This window comes from Sus scrofa, chromosome 9 (genome assembly GCF_054392235.1).
Source record: "Sus scrofa isolate SSC_HxYL_T2T_F1_AM1 chromosome 9, Sscrofa_HxYL_maternal_Yorkshire_Landrace_v2.0, whole genome shotgun sequence".
Taxonomy (NCBI): Eukaryota; Metazoa; Chordata; class Mammalia; order Artiodactyla; family Suidae; genus Sus; species Sus scrofa.
In genome coordinates, this window is record NC_139391.1 from 105,686,967 (window position 1) to 105,714,828 (window position 27,862).

Consider the following 27,862-nt stretch of genomic DNA (forward strand, 5'->3'; position numbering starts at 1 on the left):
TCTAACTACTAGCTTTTATATTGCTATTACTTTCTCTGCACCTCTTCATAATTATGTGCATTAGTTATGATGTTTTCGGGCTCAAGTTATTCAAATCCAAATCAAGCAGTCATAAACCATAAAGACATTTATGATTTTACCCAACAGGAAGTCTAAAGATAGGGCAGGATTGGCTGATTGGGTAACTAAAAATATGTCTTCTCTCCATTTCGTTGGTATGCCATCTTCAGTGATGGCCTCATCCAAAATAGACATTGAAAGAAGTAGTATCAACTACATAATGTATATGCTATGAATCTAAATATGTTTAAATATTTTTTCTAATTATTTCTTGAAAGGCTCTTTTCTACACAAAAACTAGATTTTAGATTATATCCATGTGTGGTTATGTACCCCCTTCCCAATACACAAAGCAGAGATTTAGCATTACTTCTTGAAATTACTTCTGATAAGGTATATTTTATAAAATATATTTAATTACAGTTAATATTGTCAAATTAAAAGTGAATTTTGAAATCAGATACATCTGAATTTAGATCTTGGGCAATTTACTGTATCCTCATCTCTAAAACAGAGATATTAATGGCTAATTCCTAGTGGTATTGAAAACTAAATGTGATAATCTGTTTAAAAAGGACAAATAAGCCTTTTTGTTGATCATGTGTATAACAATTCCAAAACAGTTCTAAAGCCAATTACTAATATTTGTAAATACATGTATTTATCTATGTCTTTATATTTGGTTCCAAGCGAGTGCTATAATTTTGGGGGAGATTATAGTTTTGCCCAAATAATTCACTTGGTAATGATATAACATCTTTTCACCTTTTTCTCCCCTCTCTATTTCATCTCTTTTATGCATTTTTTTTTTCACTTATTACAGTGGCTCAAATTTAAAAAGCTTCACTGATATACAAGAAATTGGCTCTGGTCGGAGAGAAAATAATTTTGTGTGCCAAGAACACCCTTCCTTTTGTTTTAGCATTTTACAGGCTTCTCTATCTACCTTGGCATTCTATATTTATTGCCATTGGGCAGTTCCAAGTTTAGTTTCTGATTGAGCCTTCCCAGAGTCAGGCTGTATTTTTTCACAATGGGAACTTGGCCTTATTCCCTTGAATAAAATCTGTAGTAGAAAAACCTTCCTACATAAGATCAAGCAAGCTGAAAAAAAAAAGGCAAGTTTATTGATTTATATCTTACTGTTTGAAATTGTACAAAGCCATAAATCCAGCTGAGCTTCATTTTATTTTGTTATGTCAATGTGAAATATTTAGGACAGCTTGAGCTTATCCCTATTATTTTTTTATTTTCAAAGAAACAAATGTGTACTTCTGTCATTTTACATCTTTACTTCTGATCTATTATCTGTGTTTTTTGTTCTATTTGGTATGAGGATTAAGCCACAAAAATTGTTTGAAATTTGGGAGCGAAATAACATATAAACTATTTTGTAGCTAAATATATATCTGATATATATATAATTTCTTCAAAGCATATCTCATGATTTGAGTTTGGATTAGTACACCCAAACAAAACAAAAAAAAATCCCTTCCATCACAAGCATGGAAGAAGTTATTTAGCAAAGGACAAAGAGAGACAATTTGGGTGACAGTTAAGTTAGACATGTAGAATGTAGATTTAATAATTCCCCTCTATGGAATGCCTAAAGGCTCATGTAGTATTTATTAGCATATCATAGCCAAATAATATTGTAGTTATGTTACTGTTTCAGAATTGCCCATAGTTATTTCCTTTAGCATGACTACTCCTGCCAACCTGCTTTCTCTATTTCAACATAATTTTTCAGATGCTGAATTTGAGCACAGCTGGCTTTTGTATTGCTTGGGAAGCAAGTAAGCCAGGCTTTAGAAGAGTGAAACATTCCCATTTGCTTGAATCTCAGTTAAGGCTGTGTGAATTCAGTGAGAAAGAAATACAAGAATATGAAGACACTAGTATAGAAACCACAAGTTAAAAATTATCATATTGAAAATGTATTAATGATATACCTTCTTAATAGATGTGAAAATATGTATATTTTATCTTTTGATACCCAAGTGTATAGCCATTAAAATTGTCTCAGTGTTTCAGTCAAGGTTGTGAATATTTTCAAACATATGCCTTTCAGAATATTTGCTATAATGTTTTTATACCATATTCTTCAGATTAGGGCCCATTTTGCAAGTGGGGACAACTGTATTGCCCTAAAGAGAACCACTTATACAAGTAGACAGTGTGATAGGCAGAAAAGAAGCAAGATGACACAAAACATTTATCTAGGTTTTCAGATTAGACAGATCCTGACAACTGTTGTTATAATGGAATACTCCTGTCAGACATATCCCATTATTTTAATTCTTTAATCATTGTTAATGAAAATATTTTAAAAGCAAAGTCATGCTTATTCTACTGCTCTGATTCAACTCTTTAGAAGTCTTAAGTTTGGTATTTAATCTAGTAATTAGCTTTATCTGTCAAAAATTATTCTCACTGGTCCCCAACTTTACATAAATGAAAAGTAGATCTGCCTATTAATAAATATTTGCTACTTTTGGTCCATTGGAACAAAAAAAGCAATAGCAGTAAATAGCAAAAACCATCAACAGATATTATTAGACCTCAAATCCTCAAAATAACAACAAAACATGTCATTTCAGAGTCCAGATAATTCATTTTTTTGATTCATCATATTGTAAATGCTTGACAGAATAGCGGTGGTGGGACGGGAGAATGAAAATGTATTACAAGTTCTGGGCTTAAAAATTATGGGAAGTATTGTTTTAGTCTAGTGTGTTTTGAAAGATTGAAACAGGTATTCATCAGAGTCAAGAACAGCCCAAATACAGTTATCTGTCTAGGTATCTAGGTATCTGTAATAAAGCTATGATAAATTCTTTCTTTAATTTGAATGTGATAACCCCCAAATTCCAGTGATATAAATTATCTAATTCTTTTAATTTTAACCTATAATAATTATTTAGTATTTAGTTGTTACTAATTATTTAGTATTTTGTGGTAAAAAAATATCAGCTCTGGTGACTGTATTGTCCAGCAGCTTTGGTAAATTAGTACTTTTCCTTCTTCTAAAGTGGAAAAAATTAAAAGAAAAGTCTTAAACTCAAATATATGAACGCAAGCTGGTTTAGAAGCCAGTTGAGTAGAGTTATCATTAATGAGTCCAGAATAAAGGTATGCCAGTTAGCTTTGCAGTGTAGATACACTCTTCCTGGAACCTTTTTCTGAGCAGATATATGCTGATGAATAGTGTGGGAGGTGAAATGCAAATCTATACCATCCCTTGAAAAGCAGTCCACCAGATCATGGTTCAGTGTTGCCATCATCACAGAATGGTATTACATTGTGGGTTGCTTATATATCTGTTGTGATGGCTAAAATTCATTTTTTAACAGGATATTTAAATATCTAAATTTATTTGGTATATTCTCTGAAATAAAATATGATTCTGCACATTCAGCTTTATTATACAAGACTTTGTCACTTAGGTTTATCAAAAAACTTTTACTTAATAAAAAGTAAACATCTGCCATATATGTAAAATGCATATGGTTTGATTAATAGAGCCTTACATATATCACTCAGTATCACAGCTTTGAAATTTATATCCACTATGAGTGACAAATTGATGTACTTACTATGACTTAAAGCAGTACCTTTCCCATTGTACATTAAGTGTGAGTCTGTGTATGTGTGCATTTATATGTCTTGTCTGTAACCCTCTCTCTAGGTAAGAACTCATTATTTTTATCAGAATGTCTCTTGCTGGCTTTCCTACCCCTGATTATTTCCCATTTTGCAGTATTCTAAAACTCAGTGCATTCTTACAGACAGGATATGATTCACATCTTATTTACCTCACCTTTAAATTATTACAGTAGCTTCCAAATTGGTATCCTTTGCTTTTATGGCTGATTCACAGGTCACACTGCTGTCATATTCATCTTCCTAAAAGTGATGCTTTTATCAGAGCACTTCCCAACTCAAAATCTCCATCGCCTCTTATTATCTATTATAAAATATCCAAAATCTTTCATCAAATATTCAAGGCTTTTATAGTCTGTCTTCAAGATACTTTTCTAGCTGAGTTTTTAAGTACCCATCTGTATAAACTTACTAGAAAACATTTATTAGGAGAGTTTTCTTTTACCTACAATTGCATTTTCCTTTATCTTTTACAGCCGTTTCTTTCCACATGTATTTGCAAGTCTAGGTATACTCAGATCAGAAAATGGCTCTTCAATATCAGGTTCATGGTAGTGCTACAACCGTTTGTCACAAGGTAAACAACAGCGAATTTTACCATTTGAAACATCATGCCACAAAACAGATTCAGGTTCATGGTAGTGTTACAACCGTTTGTCACAAGGTAAACAACAGCGAATTTTACCATTTGAAACATCATGCCACAAAACAGATTCAGCATTTGTAAGGAATCTCCAAGCCTCTGTCTTAGACTCTTCAGCTGTCAGTTACATTCAGGGTGTTGGCTCCAATTCATACACAGCTTCTGACTTGTTTTCTGTGTGACTGGAATATAATTTTTTAATTTACACTTTCCCCACTACCCAACTTTGGTTTGGTATCTCAGCAAGCCTTTGTTTTTGAAATGTGTTTCTTCTAAATTATTTGGCTCAATTCATTTGGCTCTCAGGTAATTCACCTCTAGATTTTTGTAGATCTCCTGGATGATTCGTACCTATGGGATAAGAGAACCCTTACATAGCCCTCTAATATTTCAGTTTTCTTTAAATGATGATTTATCTGGCACCCTTTGCCTCTGGTGTGTTTCTAATCTGTGGTTCCAAAAGCTTCCAGACTTCTAATATTTCTGGCCCTCTCATGTATTAATGATTTCTGACTGTTGCATTTCCCTACTCGGCTTTGAGTGCTTAACATGCCAACCCCAGGGGATCCCAATCATTCAGGCCACCCTGCACTGCAGCCAGATCTGCCTATTAGCTGACCCAGAATAATAATTGTGTCCTCTTGCTTCCTTTACTCAGGCCACCTCTTCCTGCTTTAAATATCTTCTCCCTCTGTTTATTTTAGCTCCTGCTGTATCCTGATTTTTAGCTCATATCCGTGTTCTTTGTGAAATTTTGGTTACCCGCACAGTTTGTAGTGATCATCTGTAATATTTATTAATCCTTTTCACATACTGTTTCATAGGAAAATGTATTTTTTTTAATTTTTATCAAAGTATAGGTGATTTACAAATTTCCTTAAATTTCTGCTGTACAGCAAAGTGACCCAGCCATACATATATATATATTCTTTTTTTTACATACTGTCTTCCATCATGTTCTAATCCAAGAGACTTTACGCAGTTCCCTGTACTGCACAGGAGGACCCAGTTACTTATCCCTTTTAAATGTAATATTCCCAGAAATCCCATTCCTGGGCATGTATCCAAACCAAACTTTCATTCAGAAAGATACACATACCCCTATGTTCATCGCAGCATTATTCACAATAGCCAAGACATGGAAACAACCCAAATGTCCATCGACAGATGAATGGATTAAGATGATGTGGTACACGTATGCAGTGGAATACACTCAGACATAAAAAAGGACAAAATAATGTCATTTGCAGCAACAGGATGGAACTAGAGATTCTCGTACTAAGTGAAGTAAGTCATAAAGAGACAAATACCATATAATAATACTTGTATGTGGAATCTAAAATGCTGCACAGATGATCCTATCTACAAAGCAGAAACAGATCATGGACATGGAGAGCAGACTTCTGTTTGCCAGGGAGGAGGAGGGAAAGAAGGGAAACTGATTTTTATCAATGGACAAAAGGTTACAGTGGTTAGTACTTAGGTTTGGAGTCAGAAGAGACTATATGTAGGGAATTTCATATTCTGATTTCTCATTTGTAGAATGCTGATAATGGTAGTGAATGATAAAATATGAATAAAAATAAAATGGCAACAGTAATACTAAGGATTTCTTATAAAGACCAAATGGTACATGACACCCTGAGGAATATTTTTGTTTTTGTGTATCATTACATTTTGTTCTTTATTCATAATTTTATTGACTTTTATGTATAGTGTGTTTAGTTTTATAACATCTACAGCCACTTTTGAGGTCAGGATAGTAAACAAAATATCCATTTGTTTATATGGAAACTTCCTCCTAACCTGAAGCCATGGCATTGAGTTTTTACGGTGCACAGTTGATGTTATTATTTTAATGCAGTAAAAAGGAAAAATGCAACAGAAACTTTAAAGTGCATGTCATCTCAGGGTAGTGTCTGGCCTCCTCTGTTTTTCACAGTTTAAATAAAAATACCTGAACTTTGAAATTCTTAGCAAAATATTAGTAGATCATGAATTTAACCAGGGTGATGTAATCTTGGTAGCATATGTGTGAAATAAAGTATCTGCTCCATTGAAGACTTTATTTTTAGCCTGACTCATCTACGGTGTCTTGAGTTGTAAATGCTGATGCTGTAATTCATGCCTAGAGAAATCACGTGTTTAATTATGCTGTCTTAAATGCTTAGTGCCTTAGTGTTTGTTTTCTTCACTTTCACATTGATCATAGAAAAGATGAATAATATTGAAATGAAGAAAAGTGATTATGAAGCAAAATATATTTAAGAATCAGTATGTTTAAGAAGAGGAATAGAAATTCTATGGGGTTTTACAAAGCTAAGTATTTGTGGTTAGTGGGGACATCACTAAGAATGCGCCACACTAGCAATTCCCTTGTGGTGCAGCAGGTTAAGGATCTGGTGTGGTCACAGCAGTAACTCAGGGGGTTTGGTTTGCTGCTGTGGTGGGGTTTTGATCCCTGGCCTGGGAATTTTCGTATATAGTGGCTGCAGCATTCAGTATTGCAGCATTTTAATTCTCTGTGAAAGGGTAGAGGTAGAGGTGTGTATTTGTCTGTAAATGTGTGCAATCCTTTCCTCTTTTATATTATTTCAAAATGTAGTCATTTAAGGGTCAATTGATGCATATTTTGCTCTGCTTTCCAGGACAATAAGATCAGAACATGCTTTCCACAAAGTTGCTCAGAGAAAGATCCAGGCTATCTAAAATTAGGTCCTGAGCAAAGAAATCACAGCTGCCTTATATTTAGTTCTACTGGGACAACCTGCTGTGCATTGATGTAACCACAGTATGCCCTCCTGGGCTAATATGGCCAGTAGTTAACTCTCTGCAGTAGATCTTTAGGTACATGAAAGTGGACATCTTCAAGGGGGAATTTTTTTTTTTAATCCGCTATGCTACCAAAGAGTGCTATAATTAATTTGAATCTTTTCTCAAATTTATTTTTCATGTAATCAATTTTCTAGCATAATAAACAAGCAGCCTTTTTAAAATTTTGCATTTGCTGCTTTGATAATATTAAGTATATTTATAAAACTAGAGAAACTTTTATTTAACAAGGTATACCATGCCTAATGTGACTAGGGAAATGAGTTGGCATTTAGTCTATAATTCAAATACATTTATTAATTGTCTTGTTAATGGTTTACTCGTTATATATTGTATGGATCCTCAAAGACAGCTTCAGCTGGAAGAGCAAAGTAATTTGTGGACATGACAGAAAGTTGTTTGTTGTCATTTGAGTAATACAGCCATGTGATAATTCAGACATTCAAAGCTAAAGCTACAGTTTCACATTTTGTCCTTACTTAGACAATTCCTGGGAGATAAAGGAAAAGCTTATATTCTCTCTTGTTTTCCTTTTCTCTTCTTACATTTTCTTTTTCCAATACCCTTTTATTTTCTAATGGATCTTTTTCTTCTGTTCTTAAAGTAGTCTTGGTTAAAAAATTGTTTTAATACTCATCATGTCAGAAACTGAATATTCTAGGAAGATAATGGAGAATTCCTTCTCCATGGAGGATTACCTAACAAAAATACAAAGGAAAGAAAAAGAGTTGTTTGATAAAGGAAATATAAAGATTCACATTCATTTTAATATTTTAAAAATTAGCCTAAAAAGCCACTGATGTTCCATGATGATGAAGAATCAATAATAAATAAAATGAATTAGGAATATAGTAGCCCATTTGCCTAATAGTGAGTCTCTGAGGGAAGCTGGATTATTTATCTGGCAAGGAATTGGGTTGGAGTGACATTGTTAATAATTTTTCCTTGATTTCATGCCAAAGTTAATGCAAAATAAAATGAGCTGAGCTGATGAATTATTTTTATGACTATATGTTAACATTATTTCATAGGTATTAGAACTTTGCCTTTTCTTATTTGTTGTTGGTGCTAATGAATCTAGGGGAGAGTGTCTAGTTAAAAATGAATCTTTTAATATTTATGACTTGCATGATCACAGATTTTATTTAGAAACAAAGTCATAAAATTGAAAGGGGCTCCGTAAGTCATCATTCTAATCTATCCTACTTCCCTGTAGAAGGACCAGCCCCAGCACATCGAAAATGATTACTGAAGTTCTTCATTCCAAGATGGCACTGATCACAGTTTTCATGTTGAACAGTTTGATTTGTTACAGTCTTTCAACATAGTGAGCTGAAATTTATCTCCCTTTCTAAACTGATTGTGGTTCTGATGATAACCTGAATTTATCCAAACTCGGAATATTTGGAGTAGGGAGTAAATTTAGAGCAAGTATATATGAATGATCAGAGATACTCACATTAGCCAGCCCTACGGGTTACCAGCATTGTTCTTTTGTCTCCAGTTTTAGAGAATGGTGATATAAAATCATGACTGTTCCTCTTAAGATGGCTTGTAACACTCAGGACATGTTTTGATCATCTGTAATGCCCATTAATTTATTTATTATTTAACATACATAAATGTTAAAGCTTAATAAACTCTGTGCCATTTCAGATATTGTATTTCATTTCTTTTCAGTTGTACTAATAATTTGTGTATTAGTAAAAAAGAAAAACTGTGCTGCCAATTAATATATGACCTAATTTTTATAACTTAGAATTTTTATTTTTTACCTACTGAAAGAAAGTTTTTTGGATCTATGTAGGCAATTATTTATGATGATTAATACACATGAAAAAAATGAATGAAGTGACCCCAAATTTCCTTATATTGAGATTCTAACTTTCCTAATTACTTTACTGCTTAGAGTTATTGGTATCTTTTTTTTTTTTTGGTAGTTGTTGTTTTTCATCAAAAACATGTCATTGCAGCTTCTATTTGAGAGAGAGAGAGAGCACGCACACATGCACATTCCATTGTTTCCAGAACTTTCTACCAAGCTACTGGATTCTATTTTGCAAGGTTTTTGTTTTGTTTTGTTTCTAATTTGCAAGGGTGTTTTTTGTTTGTTTACATGGCCTTTTTTTTTTTTTTTTTTTTTTTTTTGTGCATGTGTAGGCACATTAGACTGTCACAGCTGCAGCCTGGATGATACTAATTTAAGCAGGATTTACTCCAGGATCAGAAGCATTAAAACGTGAAAGCTGTGCATATTATATTGACAACAAATTTTCTGGAGTGGCTCACAGAACTCAGGGAACCATTTGCCTGCTAGTAACTGGTTTATTATTAAAAGATGTAATTCAGGAATACCCAGATGAAAGAGTGAATTGAGCAAGAGATGGGGAAAGGGTGCTGAGCACCCATATCCTCTCCAAGTGAATCACTGTCCTTGTGTTTTCACATTCACCAATCCAGAAGCTCTCTGAGCCTTGTGCTTTTGGATTTTCATGGAGGCCTCATTAAATAGGCATGATTGCCTAAGTCAATGGCCATTAGTGATTGATCCAACCTTCAGGCCTCCTTCCCTCCCCAAAGGTCGGGGGGTGGGGTGGGATGAGGTGTGACTCAAAGTTCCAAGACTAATCATTTGATTGATTACTCTGGCACCCAGCCCCCATTTTTAGGTGCTTTCCAAAAGTTACCTCATTAATGTAACAAAAGATATCTCTCATCGCTCGGGAAATTCCAAGGGTTTTAGAAGCTCTGTTGCAGAAACAAGACTAAGAACAAATAAAGTTTCTTATTACAAATCACAATATCACAATAGGCATCTTATCATTTCACCATATATATTTCAGTATACTTAATTTACATGGAAGGACATTTTAAACAACCATCTTGTCATTAACACACCTAACAAAATTACAAATAATTCCTTAATATCAAATACCCCAGCACATATTCAGATTACCCTGATTGTCTCCAAAGATGTTTTTTTAAAATTGATTTCTTTCTTTTTTCCTTTCTTCCTCCCTTCCTTCCTGGCCCTCCTTCTTTCTTTCCTCTTTCTGTCTCTCCTTCCCTCCTTCCCACTTTTTCTTTATTCTTTCCTTTCTTCCTTCGTTTCTCATGAATCAGTCCCAAACAAGGGTGAAAATTGCATTTGGACATAGTGTCCCCAGAGTTTCCTACTTTGCATCATTTTTTGAGTAAAATGGTATTCCTAGTTGTTTTTTTGTTTTGTTTTGTTTTGTTTTTTAAAGAGGGAATGAAGATAAAAGTGGGCTTTGAGTCGAGAAACCTGGCTTTTGCTAATAGATGGAGAACCAGTTATTGAATGGTATACCAGTGGTATACAAACTTGATGCTTTCTCACTGTTATCCTGTGAAACAAATTCTATGAGTTCTTCCTAGCTCCTAGCTTTCCTCTTAGTTTTCTAGTCACTGTTAGGTATTAAAAATAGACTTTTTCTTGCTATTTAGTAGTCTAATGCAGTCTATTATACAACCTTATTTTCTTACTCACTTTTAAGGTTTTTTTTCCACCTTTAACATCCCCCCACTAGTTCAATCCTAATATATAGGGAGTGAGATCAGTAGATTACCTTTCTCTTTTTTTGCACAGCCTTTCTTCTCACCAATTAGCTTCTTCTGGGTCTTTCAGTTTCAGACAGAATGGTCAAGGAGGAAATAATAAAATAGAATAGTTTTAGGTATCTAGTCCTATTTAATCTGATGTCAGACTTGCTCTGTGTTTCAGATGCCTAAATTTGTTTTTCTCATAAAGCACTTCTGTGGGTTTTTTTGTTTTTTTCTGATATTTTCCACCGCTGGAGAATTCTAACATAGATCTCTGACTGGCAATTTACAGTTTTCTCTCAGACCCTCTCTTCCTAGAAGCACCATCTGTTGGGTATCTTTTATCTTATAGGAAACCTTCTAGGGAAGAGTGTCTTTCAACTCTCAAGACAACCTCTTTTCTAAATCCCCTGGGCCAAAGGAAAAACACTGAATCCTTGCTGGGTTCAATGGCCTTTCCCAATATAGCTTGATTTCAAAACTTTTCTTCCCCAGTCAGCTTCACACAAAGGATTTCTTAGAAATATAGTCTCCCTTGACTCCAGTAAACACACACTTGACCTGAATAGAGAAGGAAAGTCTTGACTTAGGGAGAGGTGAGAGAATGATCCAGTACTTTAGAAACTGTCTGTAAATTGATATTATCTACCAATTTTTCACATGTTCTCATGAATACATAGTCTTTTTAAAAGCAGTCTGGAGGTGAATAATGAGCAAAAGTGAATTCATATTTTCTAAATCTCTCCTGAGTACGCTTGTTATCTATTGTTCTCTGCCTCTGAAGCCTGTGAGAAGGAAAATCACAATATCCTTGGAATCTAGGCTCCACTGTTTAACTTCATTGGATATATTTTCTCAAATATGGAATCCATTCAGAACTAGGCTGAGTGCCAGGCCTGTATTCAGTGAATGGATAGTTTACCTAGAAGAGATACACCTAAAAGTAATTACCCTGCTAAAAATTACAGAGGTAAGCAGGATAGTTTACCTTTGAAAAGAGGGGAAGGAGAGAAGAAACAGTTGTTCCAATCAAGATGGGGACAACTTTCAGTTCTGTATCCCTCACAACTCTTGTCCAGGTGGCAACTATTCAATAAATATATTTATATATAAATATATACTTGAAGATGAAAGATCTGGATTATTTTTAAAACAAGTGGATCCATTTGCAAAATGGCTAGCTAGTATCAGAAATATATCCTCTGATTACATACGAATCAAAATAAGAGGCAAACACAGAAATTATAAATGGCAAATTCTGTCCTTGACCAAGTTGTCTGCCCATCTGAGCTAAGTAATTGGAACTCCCCAGTTCTTTGTTCTGTGCCATGTGTTGGTAGATTCTGCCAAAGAAACAAGAGAAAAGTACTTGTGAAAAGAAAAGAGATCTGAGAAGAAAGAACAACCTGAGAGAGGAATGTCAAGGGCTACAAAAGCCAGCTTGCTAGCTTGTGTCTCTGTCATGATGCATGGTTAAAATGTGGGTGTTGGAGTTCCCGTTGTGGCTTAGTGAAAACGAAGCTGACGAGAACCATGAGGTTGTGGGTTTGACCCCTGGCCTCACCCAGTGGGTCAAGGATCTGGCATTGCCATGAGCTGTGGTGTAGGTTGTAGACGCGCCTTGGATCCTGTGTTGTTGCAGACTGGCCTCTGTAGCTCCTATTTGACCTCTGGTCTGGGAACCACCCTATGCTGTGGATGCGACCCTAAAAAGCAAATAAATAAATAAATGAATGTGTGTGTTTACTGACAACCCACAGTGTGTCCATTATTTACTATTGAGAAGATACAATGACTTTTTAGATGAGGTTATTGTTTTCTTGAACTTTCTGTAATAAATCATCAAAGGCAGCATATCAAGAGTTTTTACCAGCTCTTTGAGAATGCTAGCCATTCTCTCCCCTGATATCCTGGGAAATTTTGCATATTCTGTAATAATATATCATATTGGATTTCTCTCAATGATTTGTGAAATTCCCTTGATTATAGGCCATATCTTTTATAGTCTTTGCCACCAATAGCAAAGTCATCATAGATAAATTGGATTAATGAATAAATAAATGGGTAAATGATTTGTATAGACATGGAACCTGAGTGCTTCAGTTGTTCAACAGACTGTATATTGAGGGGAAAACTGTTTCAACTTGGAAAATATTGTTGGCTGAAAACAGTGAGGGGAGGAGTAAGAAATTTATCTGAGGACATGAAAGGAGTTAAGAAAGAAAGCAGAAACAGAATAATCTTATGTAACGGTACTACAATGAGGAAGGACGAAGGAAGAAAGAACTGACACACAGAACTTGGTCTTAAGCCAGTCCGCATTAGGGCTCAGGCAGTGTGGTTGGCTTTCTCATTATGTACACTTCTGAGGTGTAATTAAAGGAGTGGCTGGTCCCCAGCATTCAGTGCAGTTGTTAAGGGAGTTGTTTGTGCCACCAGCATAACTTGGGCCAGTATAGTTGCTTTGTTTACTGTGGTGGTTTTGGTGGAAAAATAGAAGGGCTCTGATGAATCAACAAAGGCCTCTAATTCACAGTACTTCTTAGCTTGGCTGCTAAAAGTCCTACTACTTAGGATATATTTTCTATCACACTTGCTAGTAAACATATAGAAAAATTCCCCCCTTTGATAGGCAGACAAAATGAAAAAGAAGACTTGCTTGGGAACTAGAATTGATGTGGGGCTATACATTAGTGGCCTGGAAGGAACAAAGCTGCATATAGATAGCATCGTATCTGGTTGCAAAATTGCTTTTAAATATATACTCAATGATCTTTATCCACAGTAATTCTTTGAGAGTTCGGATTGCTCAGTAGTGAAATTGCCTTGTCTTCCAAGCTCTGTCATGACCACTGGCAATAAGCAGGCTATTCTTAGCTTTCAAATGGTGACTTTAGAGAGAGATCCAAAAATTTCACACTGTGTTCTGAAATTCTTTCATTAGAGATTGTCATTCTTTTGAAGTTTTGAGGATATTTCCTTCAAGAGGCAGCTAATGAAATGTAAACATGTCTAAAATGACAATGACATAAGCTTTTATTTTGATTGTCTTTTTAGGGCTATAAGCCCAAAAGGTAAGCCTGGATGGGTATTTTATTGCTCACAGAATAGTAGCTTTTCACAATCTGAAAGGGCTATATAGATGATTGAACCCTCTGCCTTCAGTATACAGATGGGGGAAATAGGACCCTTAGTGAAAAATTGCTATGTGAAAAGTTAAACAATGACTTGGTTACAGAACCCAAAGCTAGTGCCACATCTCCTAACACCCACCACCAGTCTTTCCTCTGTGTCACAGCTTGGATCAATCCTCTGCCAAGGGGAGGAAGAAAGATCCTAGGGAAAGGAAGGGAGATTTGAGGAGAAAGAACAGCATGAAAAGGGAAGGTCAAGGACAAAAAAACCAACTTGTACCAGTGCTGTGATGCCTGAGCCAGCCTCACATGGGAGCTTAGCCATGCAACATGGAGAGGTACTGGCAAACCAAAACATAGCCCTCAATTTCAGCAGCAGCAGGACAATATCCAGGTTCTAGATCTAATGATAGCATTTTTAATTCTGTTGTAGAAAAATAATATTTATATATATATATATGTATATATATATACTGTATATTTTTCTCGGTGAATAAATGTTAGTTTAGCATCAAGCAAAAAAAAAAGTAAAATTACAAAACCTCTTTTTTTTTTTTTTTTTCAAGAGTAGCACTTTTCTGATAAGGACTACCTGTATAAAATAGAAGCTTCCAGGGAATAAGGGCCCCACTGGCAGGCAATAAAGGCACACTGCTGCCTCGATTCCAAACATCCCTCCAAGCATTGCCAATATTGTGATTTCTGGTATCACCGCCAACACAGTATAATTATCATGAATATTGTTGTTACCAGTGAGCTGATAATATCAAGCAAAGGTCAAAGTAAACCTTTCATTTATCAAGTCTAAATATGTATAAAATTATGGAAGAGAAAATAACTTCAAATTCAGTAATAGCAATGTATGGTTCAGGGGCTTGTGTGATAAACACATTTATATATGTTGAATATTAAATATTTTAACTATATAGTTTATATCTTTATAGATTATATTTATATGTGTATTTTAGCAAAAGTTCACTTCCTTTATTCTTTGGGCACATTCTCTTATACTCTTACATTCTCTTTTTTTCATTTCGTCTTACAACTTAATTACCCCTGACCTCTCAAACATGGCCTTGGATTCAAAGATACTTTGGGTTCATATTTTAAACATTATAACTCCTACAATTTAGCATTATCAGATTTTCAGTTTTTAAAATATATAAATACATTTTAATTTAAACGACCACTAAATTTGATTAAATTTGTCAGTTGAAAACACTGGCAAAACTATGAAAAACTTTTTAAATACTAACTGCACACGGTAAACATTACATCAAACTAGGAATATTAGTTAATAGTAGTAGTAGTGATGGTGGTGGTGACTTGATGCTGTACTTTTATTTTGATAATGGTATAAGAGCACCTCCCATACATTTAAAATTTTTTTTATTCTTCTTTCAAAATTGTGATTCTGCTCATCAAATATTCTCTTCTGTTCATCGAATAACAAAAATAAAATTACGTTTTAAAAATCTAGCTATGTCTAACTTGTATCAAACATTTAAACTGATTTAACTTTTAGGAACCATTAATTTGAAATGTTGTCCTTTGTTTCTGTGAGAAAAAAAAAATGCTAAGTACTAATGATTAAATTGGCCAAGGCGGTTCTTTCCTTTGGCTGCTGTGATCTGCAGCCATGGATATGCCCAGTGTTCAGAGGAGACTTGCCTCCAGTGTCCTCCACTGTCACAAAAAGAAAGTCTGGTTGGACCCCAAGGACACGAATGAAATCACCAATGCCAACTCCAGTCAGCAGACACGGAAGCTGATCAAAGAAGGGCTGATCAGCCTGAAGCCTGTGACTGTCCATTCCCAGGCTTGATGCCAGAAAAACACCTTGGCTCACCGGAATGGCAGGCATATGGGCATAGGTAAGCAGAAGGGTACTGCCAATGCTCGAATGCCTTGAGAAAGTAACTTGGAAGAGGAGGATGAGAATTCTGCGCCGGCTGCTCAGAGGATACCGTGAATCTAAGAAGATTGACCAACACATGCATCACAGCCTGTACCTGAAAGTGAAGGGTAACGTGTTAAAAAATAAGCAGATTCTCATGGAACACATCCACAAGCTGAAGGTAGACAAGGCTCACAAGAAGCTTCTGGCGGACCAGGCTGAGGCCCACAAGTCTAAGACAAAGGAAGCACGCAAGCGCGGTGAAGAGCAGCTCCAGGCCAAGAAGGAGGAAATCATCAAGACTCTGTCCAAGAGGAAGAGACCAAGATATAAAGTTCTCCGCCTCTTCTCTATGCATAGTGGCCTTGGCAATTACATAGATTGAATAAAAATGAGCCTTGGGTTTTCAAATAAATAAATAAGCCAGGACATATAGGGAAATGCTAAGGCCTGTGAGCTTCATACCTCTTTGTACTCTCAGTTGTAAAGACTGCAATAATTTGATGCTCTGGCTATTCCATGCTGTGTTAGACGTAATGGGAAAGAGGGGTTGTGACATATCACCCCTTTTTCTACTTGCCTTAGGATGTTACTTATTGTGGGAGAGCTTCTCTTACACATCTGGTAAGTTCATACTGAAATAATGTACTTAATGTCCCTGATTTCATGTATGTATAGCAACCTTTAGTTTAATAGGTCTCAAAAAATAGAGTGTTTGTGGTGGCAATCACTTTGTAATAATAAAATAAAGTTTAAATCTACAAAAGATATTTTGCTTACTCACATTCCCTGAGAATATTTTTTAATCTTTGGCACCTCTGTTAGGTTTCCAGTTGCAGTGGTGTAAAGGAATACTTGTCTTACTTCTAGTTCTGAGTATATCTGATGAATGCCATTTTTTCCTGCAGGTAGCTGTATAGAAACATTGTGTAAATCCATTGGAGTTTGTGTCTGCACCCTGTTCAGTCTGCATTTCTGTAGAGGGATTTTTAGGATTTCTATCTGAAATAAGTTTCATTTATGTGGTGAAAGCTGTTTAGAATGACATGCATTTTCTGTGCATGTTAAACTTTGATTACTGTATTTATTAATTGTTCCATTTCTTTCTGGATAATGCTCAAGGCATTGAGTTGAATTCGTCTTAGAATTCACTATTTTTTTCATAACTTTTTTAACCAGCTAGTATTAAGTCCTTAGATTAATAACCTACAGATATGAAATTTAGAATTTCAAGGAAATACTGATTCCTTAGGTTTTGTTTCTACCCTAAATGACACACCATCCTGAGTTGGCCTTAAGTTTCCATTTCACTTTTTTCTGGTTCCTCTTTGCCTCTCTGGATTAGCTATTAGGTAGCTAAATTTTCTAACTCACCTCATTTTTTTAATATTTACATATCTCCTCCACGTCTCATTATTTTTTTGTATATACACATTTCTGTTTAGTCACTTATTTTTTCCCCACACTCATGGAAAAAACAAAGTGTCATCTTTTTCTTACCTCTTTTTTTTCTCTTTTGTCCTTGTAGCATCTCTACCCTATAGTACTATTATTTGAGCCAGGTAAACTTCCAAAAGACATACTCTAGACATTTTTTCCTAACTTTGATCGCAGTGATTTCTATCTATTTTGTTTTCCATATGTTAGAAAACTATGTTACTTATTTAAAATATATTTTGTTAGGCAGTTTGTAAAATAGAATCAATTATTCTTTTCTCATTTATACTAACCACAATAATAGTTTTATTTTACATTGGAGATATACTGTGAAGAGAATAGAGCACATGAATAGCTTCTGTTATTCTAATTCTAACAGTTTACAAATCATTTAGTAGTAGTGAACTGTAGTTATAATAAAATCCAGGTTAATAAGCTAGGCTATTTCTATTTATAGTTTTTGAAATGGGGCATAATATTAGCTCTCTCACAAAAGCCATGCCAAAGTGACTATGTGGAAAAGTTTAAATGCTTAAGTGTATAAATATTATTTAAATGCAGTTATAAAAATACATTTTTATCTACCTTCTACTCTTAGGGTGGCACCTATGAACTTAAAGTTTTAATAATATAAAAACAAATAGAAAAACACAGACTTCTAGGAGCATTCCATGTAACATATGATGGAAACCCAAAGTTACAGACATTTGTGTCTAATTGCTCTAAAAAATAACTCAGAATATATTGTTCTTGTAAAAAGTGTGTTTGAATCTTTGGACTATTTTATCTTAGGACACATTTATGGTCATATTTGTAGTTTTTTGTCTGATTTGCTTTTACTATCAAAATTTAGTTTGGTTGGAGAAAGGCTTGGCCCTTACAACTTACCATAGTTTTCATAAAGCATAAACTTATAGCAGTGTTCATCAAACCAGCCTCTTATTCAAATAAAAAACTGAGCTCAGAGGTAGAAATGACTTTCCTACTTCACATAGCTTCTAGAATTAGTGCACAAGTTACAAGTTCATATGATCCTCGTTAACTTATAGTTCAGAGGAAACTATTGCATTTTCATCCAAACTCTCCTTGGAAATCAAAGATTGGTTCTAGAAATGGCAATGTTCATATTAAGACATGAGGATTGGTTAAGGCTAGGAGCCAAGGTTGCAGGGTATATAAGAGTTATTTGGCTGTGCGCTGGAAGAATGACTATGTGGAGGGTTTCTCTAGGGTGGCAGTTCATACACTGATTCCACTCCCAGGTTTATCTTTACTAGCCAGTCATCAGTTCTGATGGACACGGGTATGAATATTGGATCATATAAAATTCATCATTGTTGTTCCAAAGCAATTTCATTTTGCACTGATGACATTTTACAGATCACAAAATAATTTACTCTTGTCTTGTGAAATATATGTATGTATACTTCTTTTGTCTTTTTCTTTAATAATCCATTTTTCTAAACCAAGAAGCAAAACCATCTCAAAATCATTGGTACTCCTGTACCTTGGGGGATGGGTATTTGGATACTATAAGACCATAGGTGTTTTAGAGATCTGGTATTACCATTTGTTTCCTATTTTTCTTTTTTCTGTCTCATGAGTCCCCACATCAGTATTACCTTTTGCTGCTAGCAAACTGCAATAATAAGTGATTGAAAATTTGATTTCCTTTTCAATTCTCTTTTGGGGCATTTTTTGGTAATAGCCTATGTGATGTTCATTTCTCTTTTCCTCACAGTCCTTCATTTGGAGTTTTACATATAGTAGGCAGTTAATAAATATTTGCTAAATGAGGACAGATGAGGAAAGGGCAAATGTAAGAGGTCCTGATATAATGCAAAAACAGAAAATTCAGATGCTGGAAGATCTAGAGTTGATTTTATTGCCTTTTTAAAGAAACTTATCACTATGAATCTGCTTATTGACATAAACTTTCCAAGTCTCCATATTCAGCCTCCCAACCTTCAAAGAAATCGTCTCCTAAATATAGCTCAGTTTGCATTCTCTATTCCTCCACTGATGGACAACTACTGCCCAGAAAGCACAAATCTCATTTCTAGTAGTCTAGTTGTTAAATTGTAGTTAAGAAAGAACTCTATGCCTATAACTTGCTACCCTCTAGCTATAATTGCATGTTTTGATCAAAATGATTATAAAACTAAACCTTTAAGTAGCCAAAGTCTTTTGAAATGTTTTTCAAATACCTTATCATTCTGCTTATAATATCTTATTATACTCTAACATGCTATTATTTATACTCTCCTATTTGTGTCTTGCCTTTATTTAAATCTATTAAGTGATGACTTATAAATTCCAGTTGTAAAAGAAATGCCATTATCAGTACAGTAAACTTCTTTTAACTATATTCTTTGATAGAATGTACACAGGAAATTTCAAGGTTCCTAAATCATTAGAAACTTTATTTATTCTGATGATTCCATATAGCCAGATGCACAGGACTGGGGAAAACATATCTCAACTTCAAATAATACTATTTGGTAGCTTAAGTTTTTCTTATTTTGTTGTAAACTCTAAAGGACTCTGTTTCTTTGCATTGAGATTATGAGGTCATTCTTGCTTGGAGTACAGTCCCCTAGAGGGTAAGGTGATGTGTCTCTTATCAGCACAAAGGATATTTTAGGCTCTCAAAAATATTAGATCAGCTAGTCATCAAGGATATTTTCTCTGACCCAGTTTACTTAAGTGATTTATATGGAACTTTAAAAGTTTAGTGTCTAAAATTACTCCTGATATTGAATCTGTTCTTTAATTTGCTTTAGGTCCCATGGAACTCATTTAAGTTCAGAGCTTCCATTGACTTAAAGGCCTAGGTACAATCATGATCTCTATACAAATATAACAAGGAACATACTAGAGCTCTTGGGGCATGGAAGGAAATGTGCAGTAACCACAGACAAACTAGCAGAGTTAGGGTAATACTTGAACTTTTGTTTCTAAAGGTGAAGCATCTAGTAATAAGTGTTAATAAGGATTACTGTCTTTTCTGAATTTGCAAATGGTGGAATTTGGCCAATGCTGTCTGAACACTCTGTTCTTTCTTTCCTATTCACCTAAAATCCTGAGAGAAAGATTAAAATTTGACCTGCCAAGAGGAAGAACAAGGTTCTCTGATATACTTTATGAATGTTAACATTTTGAGCAGGTAAACTCCACTGGCCTTCTTCAAGCTAACTCCTAACATTTCCATGGCCTGAGGCAAAAGTATAAATGGTGGGCTACATAATACAACTCTAAATATTTAAACTTATAAATCAAGCTAACAACCTTTTAAATTACATGTGCTCTCTCTCCTCATTAACAAATACAACTTTGCAATGATTAGGAAGGATAGGTTCAAATTTAGAATTTTCTGTCACCTTATAATTTCATGCAATAATCAAATTCCCCACTACTGGCTCACACCTGCCCCTTTTCTCTTTTTATACTGCTCCTACTCAGCTCTATACAGGAACTCATGTACTCACACACAAACCTCAGCCTGCATGGCCAGTCTTCAGCTGTGCTTCTAACCTCTGACAGTCACCTCTTTGGTCTCTCATGGACCTACAGCTATGTACATGGGTAATGAGATTTCCCTTAGGATCAGGATGGACCTAAGGAAGATTCCTAGAAGTAATGTCAGGGCCATTTAGACAGGGAATTTAGGAGTTTCTGGCACACAGAATATGATCGATATAGAGGAATATGAGCTTTAGTTTTGCCAGACCCTGGGGCCTCAAGAGGGTTGTGATCCGAGGAAGACCACTGTCTATGAGTTAGGACAGGGGATACTCTTGCCTGTGTCTAAGAGTGATATGGCTTTAAAAAACTGTCCCCCAGAAATTGTTCCTGGGAAATACACAAATGTGTGTGATAAAGACAGTTAGCCTTATGATTTCTGTTAAGAAGGATATTCATGTAACTCAGAAAGAAGCATCAGAGACAGAAATGAATGCAAAATCCTATGGACAAGAGATGAGCCTATTTGGTCTTATCCTTCTTTATCATTTACCTTGATCAAAGATTTCTGGTTATGAATAGAGATATTAATAAGACTGTATAAGAACTTACCTATCACTGGTAGATGAATTGAGAATGAAACTCATAGTTGTTGTGTCCTTGTCAAAAAATCATTTTTCAGGTTGTTGGGGTCATAGAACTAGGCTATCAGATGGCCTGAAAATCAGGTGGCTGTAATTTGTTCTTCAGGAAAACATTAACATTGTTATCCCTGTATATGGGAGAGTTGAGGAGAGCTTTATTCAATTCCCCTGTTGGCCTTGAAGATGCCTTTGGCTGCATGTCACCAAATCCCAGCATGTGCCATAGTGCTAGAGGTTTCCACATTTAATACTGAAGTTTTTCTCTGTAGAAATTCGTCTCATATCCTGATCTGTGTCAATGCAGTTGCTCATGTTTTGTATAACTATCCCTACCAGATTTCACATTGACTTAGATTTATATTGTACTCACTTTATATTTGAAAATATCTTTCTTCAGAGTTTTAATAGTCATTTTCAAATTGGCTAGATTGAATTTAAGATGACTTCTATGTGTGCTTGGGATGTAGAACATTAGCTTAGATTTTGAAATTTGTATTTTTGGCAAGCATAGAGCAGGATGTGGCCTAGTTTCAAATGTTTATTTGAAACAAAAATTTAACTGGAATTGAGTACTGTGCTTTCTGGAACAGGTTCATAAAATTTTTGACTCTGGCTATTTTTGAGCCTAAAATATGTATTCCTATACTTCATCCAGACATTAGTTTTTAATAATTTTAAAGAAATTACTGTTGAGCTTTAAAAAAAAAGAGAAAGCAAAGAAAGGCTTTCTTAAAGGTGTTTACCTTGTGACTCTATTTTCTATGTTCTGGATGAATATTTAGAACATATTCCATTTTACATATTCTTAATAAACTTTGCATAAAGAGAATTCTCCAGGAAAAATATAAGTAATGAATGTAGGAAAAAAAAACTTTCAGGGCTATTTTTTGGAATGTAGTCTTTAGGAGAGAAACGTTATTTAATATTTCCCCTAATTTTTATTATGCATTGATTCAGATCACAACAAAAAGAATAGCATACTTTTTGAGTGCATACTGCATGCACACAGGTGTGTGTGGTTGTGTGTTAGGCACTGTTCTAAGCACTTTATGTGCATTATAACATTTCACCTTCACAGCAATCACAATGAAATCAGGGCCATTTTAATCCCTACTTAACCAATGAGGAATGTGAAGCACTGAGCCTCAGTGATTTGCCTGCAATCACACACTAGTATGTGGTGAAACTGAAGTTTGAACTAGTCACTCTGATTTTCTTCATATTGCCCTAGGAAACTTATGGAATTTATAAAGAATGGTAACTCAATAGATGCTGAAAACTTTTTAAAATGCAGAAATAGTGGAAAGAATAGTGGTAGTTCATTTTTTAAATGAAATTTTAGGTTTATGAAGGAACACCAGACTTAGAGAAGGGAGACTAGGTTCCAGTCCTAGTTTAGCCACTGACTGGCTATGTGGCATTGAAAAAGCCATCACATCCTTTCTGAACTTCAATTTCCTGATTTGTAAAATATAGAGATTAATAGTGTTTCACTGTGTTGGCATGAGGATTAAATTAGGTATTGTATAACCTGTTGTCTTCATAATAATTTTAAAAACAGGCAGACATAAAAATTTCCTGCCCTCCTTCCTCCTCTGTCTCTGAGCCTCAAATTTCAATGAAAAGTAGGAGAGCCAGATGGTATCACAGTTTTCTATTGTCTCTGTAGCCCTGTGGTTGCCATAAAAATTCCAGCTTCTTCTGAAAGTTCATTATTTCATGCAACTAATTTAATCATCAATTATTTCATTAAAACATAATCTCGGATTTTGAAGACTTTTTTAATAGAACTCTAGAGCTTAGAAATAATTTAAAAGGCTATCTACATAATTTAAAATTCTATGACAGCTAGAAGTGTATCAGGATTTTATAGAATCCTTTGTCAGAGAATTTTAACATAACAAGTTCTAATGTTGACAATATTTGCAACCACAGATGTTCTTTTATCCTTTATTTAAACATTCCTTGCAAAATTTAAGTCCATTTTTTACTTGAGAGGTATTCATTGAAGCTGGGGCAAACCTTAATTGAATTTAGCTAAGTTTCTTTTCACCATTTTCATCTTGTATTAAAAAAAGCAACTCTCAACTCTCGGAGTTCTTGTCGTGGTGCAGTGGTTAACAACTAGGAACCATGAGGTTGAGGGTTCAATCCCTGGCTTTGCTCAGTGGGTTAAGGATCTGGCGTTGCTGTGAGCTGTGGTGTAGGTTGCAGACGCTGCCCGTGTTTCTGTGGCTCTGGTGTAGGCTGGTGGCTACAGCTCCGATTAGACTCCTAGCTTGGGAACCTCCATGTGCCGTGGGAGCTACTCAAGAAAAGGCAAAAAGAAAAAAAAAAAAAAAAAAAAGGAAGAGCAACTCTTTATCCTTTTTATAATTTTTTTTAACTTTCAGAGACTTTCTGTGTCATCGTATGTGGAGGCCCAAACTGATCAGTAAATGTATAGGGTTAAATGTATCTTTTCTGTTTCTACATACATCTCATTAAAAAAAGTCTCATCACGTTTCTAGTAGAATACCAATATACTAATGATTTATATATTTAGTCATCACTCTTATCATTCTGGAGTTCTTTGTCATCATTTTTGCTCTGTATCTAAGTTTGAACTTTTATCCCAAAAGCTAATCTGGCATCTAAACAACTCCAAAAGATTGTGGACATGTTCCTTTTCCTTAACTTAAAGGTCAGCTAATCACAAACAGGTAATATGGCATAGTTATAAGTTTTTAGAAAATGGCAGAATAAGCCCACATTTTTTGTTCGTCAAGTAAGAAGAGTGATGTTGCCTAAAAAGTGATGTTGCTAGGATGAGCATATTCTTCAGATTATTCATTCAATACGTCCTGATGTGACACCATGTGCTATTAAAAGAATAAGCATAAGAACTGTTTTGTGTATGTATTAATCATGCTCTATACTTAAATGGAAAAGGTTTTGGGTGACATGTGAACTATACACAAATTAATAGTGTTTATTGGAGTGTTTTTCATTATAAACATCATTTATATTTAATGGGGGATAGCATAGTTTTTGCCTGCTCTTCAAGAATGAATATAAGTCTTTGAAAATTTCTATTTAAGAATAATAAAAATATACTTTAATGATACTCAGCATTTCAACGTAGGGTAATAAGACTTAAATAAATATGTGAAATGCATTAAATATACCCATAACCAGTCCTGTGTATCTCAAGCACCACAACCAAAGTCTGGGGTGTCAAATGACTAGGCTTCATATAACACTGAATGTAACCACCATTATGAGTGTGGTCATTTCTAAAGAACTGCTTAGCCTTTGGAAAGCTTTGCTTGTATAATATGCATATGTATACTGTAGTTAGAAGAAAAACAGTATGTTCTGTACCATGAGGTTGTATCATTCAGGAAAATTGTTTTTGTCAGAGAGGTATAATTACCTGAGTACAAAGAAAAAATATATTTAAAAACACTAGGGAATATGGTATATAAGGAAATATATAGTTACTGAAAATCAACAAGGAATACCATTTCAACCATTTCAGTTTGTATTCAGGAATTCTGTAGCGAAGCCACAGGGCAGTGATTTTATTATGCTGCGGTGCCATACATTTATCCCTTGGAGTATATGTTAACTATGACCTGTAAATTACTTGCCTTTGCAGATAGCTTTTGTAACTCTAAAGAAGAAATGCAAAGTCAGCACTATGGTCTTTTTTTTTAAAGGAATGATTTCACCTCAAAATGGAGTTGATTTTATTTTTCTGAAGTATTTATTTTTACGTTTACACATATATTTTAATATGCATATATATCTTATTTTTATATCTATACACACAGTAGTGTTAAAACATGATTTCACTAATTCAGTAATACTACACAGTTTGATAACATTGTTGTTCTGTATTTCTGCAGTATATATCATTTTTGTGAGAGTCCTTTTTCCCATTTCCCATAGGCATATCTGTTTATTGAAGAGAAGAATAGCAGAAAAAGCAGAGAGAGGGAAGAGAAAAATGGCCTTATATTGAGATAGAACAGTACAGTTCATGAATACAAATTAATAATCTCTAGTCTCTCTCTCTCTGACATCCTTTACTAAACTCCTATGTATTTTTTCCTGCTTTTCTTATTGGATCCAGTAAAATTAGACCACAATATTCTTCTAACGTTTTTGAATATATAAGTAGACTAATGCTAAATGGGCACTCTACTATCTTTTCTAGAAGATTAATGGATAGAGATATAGCAGATGTTTGGCCTCTTAGGTGTTAGATAGTTGGAAAAGACCTTGATTTAATAATTTTTACCTAGGTCATTCATGTAAGTGCTTAGAATTTGTTGCAGACCTCACTTTAAGACTCTATTTGATGCATCCATGTTGAAAATGTAATTTATTAGAATACACAGGAAGCATAGCCTCAGTGGTTAAGTATTAGGATCCTTCAAAGAATTAAGGGTTCTTAAGCTGGAACATAATCTACTATTAACTAAGAGACACATGGAGAGACTCTATGAAAATATGCAAATAGGCTTTCTTCTCAAAGCATTCCCCAATTGCCTCTTTTGTGGATCTAGCATGTGTGTTTCTGGTAGTGTAATAACTATTCCTACTCTTTCCCCCCCCCCTCCTTTGGCTGCACCCATAGCATATGAAAGATCCTGGGCCAGGAATCGAAGCTGAGCTGCAGCTGCAACCAAATCACAGCCTGGCAATTTAACCCATTGGGCTGGGCCCGGGATCCTATCATGCTGCAGAAGCAACTCAAGCTGCTGCACAGATAATACTGGGTCCTTAACCTGATGCACCTCAGTGGGAGCTACTCTTTACCCAGCCATAAAGCTCCTCTCTACAACCCTGAGAGTCATGCTCTTGAACCTACCATTTCCTAAGAAACAAGACCTCCAGACCTTGGGTTTCCTGCATGAGTTGAAGTAATACAATCAGATCAATGGAAGAAAACCCGAGATTCAATGATTTTGGACAAATATTTGAAAAACAGGGATTATTTTACTGAGTTCTATTATGAGAGAAAGAATATTTTGAACCTAGGATATCTGGGATAATTTAGGGTTCTTAGATAAATTTGATCTGAATGGAAAAAATAAAAATCATTAAAAAATTGTTCTTAAGGCAATAACAAATTATATTTTAAAAGTTTTATTTTTTTGCATCTGTACTTTGCTATAGATCAATTCATTTTTTTACCTGTAATTTTCTTGATAATACTAGGACCTTTGATTGAGGAAAAAAATAATATAACCTCAGTCCTTTAGATTAACAGTTTAAATGAGCTAGTAGAAAAGCTACATTTAAATTTCACAACCATTTGAGGTCAGATGGTAAACATGAGTTTTCCATTGGTGAGATTTCACTGGCATGGAAGTAATTGGTTTAGGTTTAGGGAACACAACTTCTTGTCCAAATGAATTAATTATTGATGAAGAACAGTCCTACAGGATACTTATCTGAAGCTTATGTTGTTCAGTTATACTTGGCTGCTTTTTATCAGGAAATCACAGGCTAGAGTGACATTGACAGATTTGAGGATTTGTCTTAGGACATGCCTCTCACAGACATCAGGAGCCCACTGAATATGAGAAGATTACAGACTTCTTTGCAGCTGGTAAAATGTGAGAGGAAAATCTGGGTCTTGAGACAGAAATTGAAGGGAAAAAAAAGAAGGAAAATGAGATGTAGACCAAATAAGAACTAGATCATGCTCTATATGAAGCTTCTAAGAAAGAAGACATTGGTGTGAGACTAAACACTCACTTGTGTAGTCTGCTTGGAGCCATTTCTGTCTAACTTAACGAAATAGTAAATTGAAATCTGTAGCTCTATTTCCAATGATAGATTGTTTTTTAGATTAAACATGTTTATTTAAAGTTCTAGTGTCAGAATTCTAATTAGATATTGTTGAAGGAAGATATTTGAATTTAGATGGAGAACTTATTTCACTGCCATGTCTGATTAGTTGTGCTGTGCTGGTCACCACATCACTATCAAAAAAAAAAGATTAAGCTTAGAAAATATATGTGACTGGGGGCTCACACAGAATAGTCAAGTGACTCTTTCTCACACAAAATATTTGTATTGATGAGGTAAAAGGAAAAAAAACAAAATTAAAAATCACATGGGCAAAAAAGTGTGACATTAATTATTTTCTCTTGTGATATAGCACATTCTATGAATAAAAATAGAAAAAGAGGAGTTCCTGTAGTGGCTCAGTGGTTAACGAATCTGGCTGTGAACCATGAGGTTGCAGGTTCAGTCCCTGATCTTGCTCAGCAGATTGGGAATCCTGCGTTGCAATGAGCTGTGGTGTAGGTTGCAGACGCAGCTCAGATCCTGTGTTGCTGTGGCTGTGTCGTATGTCAGCAGCTGTAGCTCCGATTGGACCCATAGCCTGGGAAGCTCCATGTGCCGCAGGTGCGGCCCTAGAAAAGACAAAAAAGCCAAAAGAAAGAAAAAAGAAAAAGATATTAGAGGGAAACGTTCAAATATTTTATTATCTAAAATTTTTAAACTACTTTCTAAAAATATTTTA

General features: G+C 34.8%; 1 protein-coding gene and 1 pseudogene across 14 annotated transcripts in view; both read left to right on the top strand.

Moving 5' to 3' along the window:
- The window catches only part of MAGI2 (membrane associated guanylate kinase, WW and PDZ domain containing 2), a 1,324,949-nt gene that overhangs the window by 28,332 nt on the left and 1,268,755 nt on the right, over nucleotides 1–27,862 (top strand). The window lies entirely within an intron of this gene.
- LOC146400058 (large ribosomal subunit protein eL19 pseudogene) lies at nucleotides 15,389–16,196 on the top strand (annotated as a pseudogene).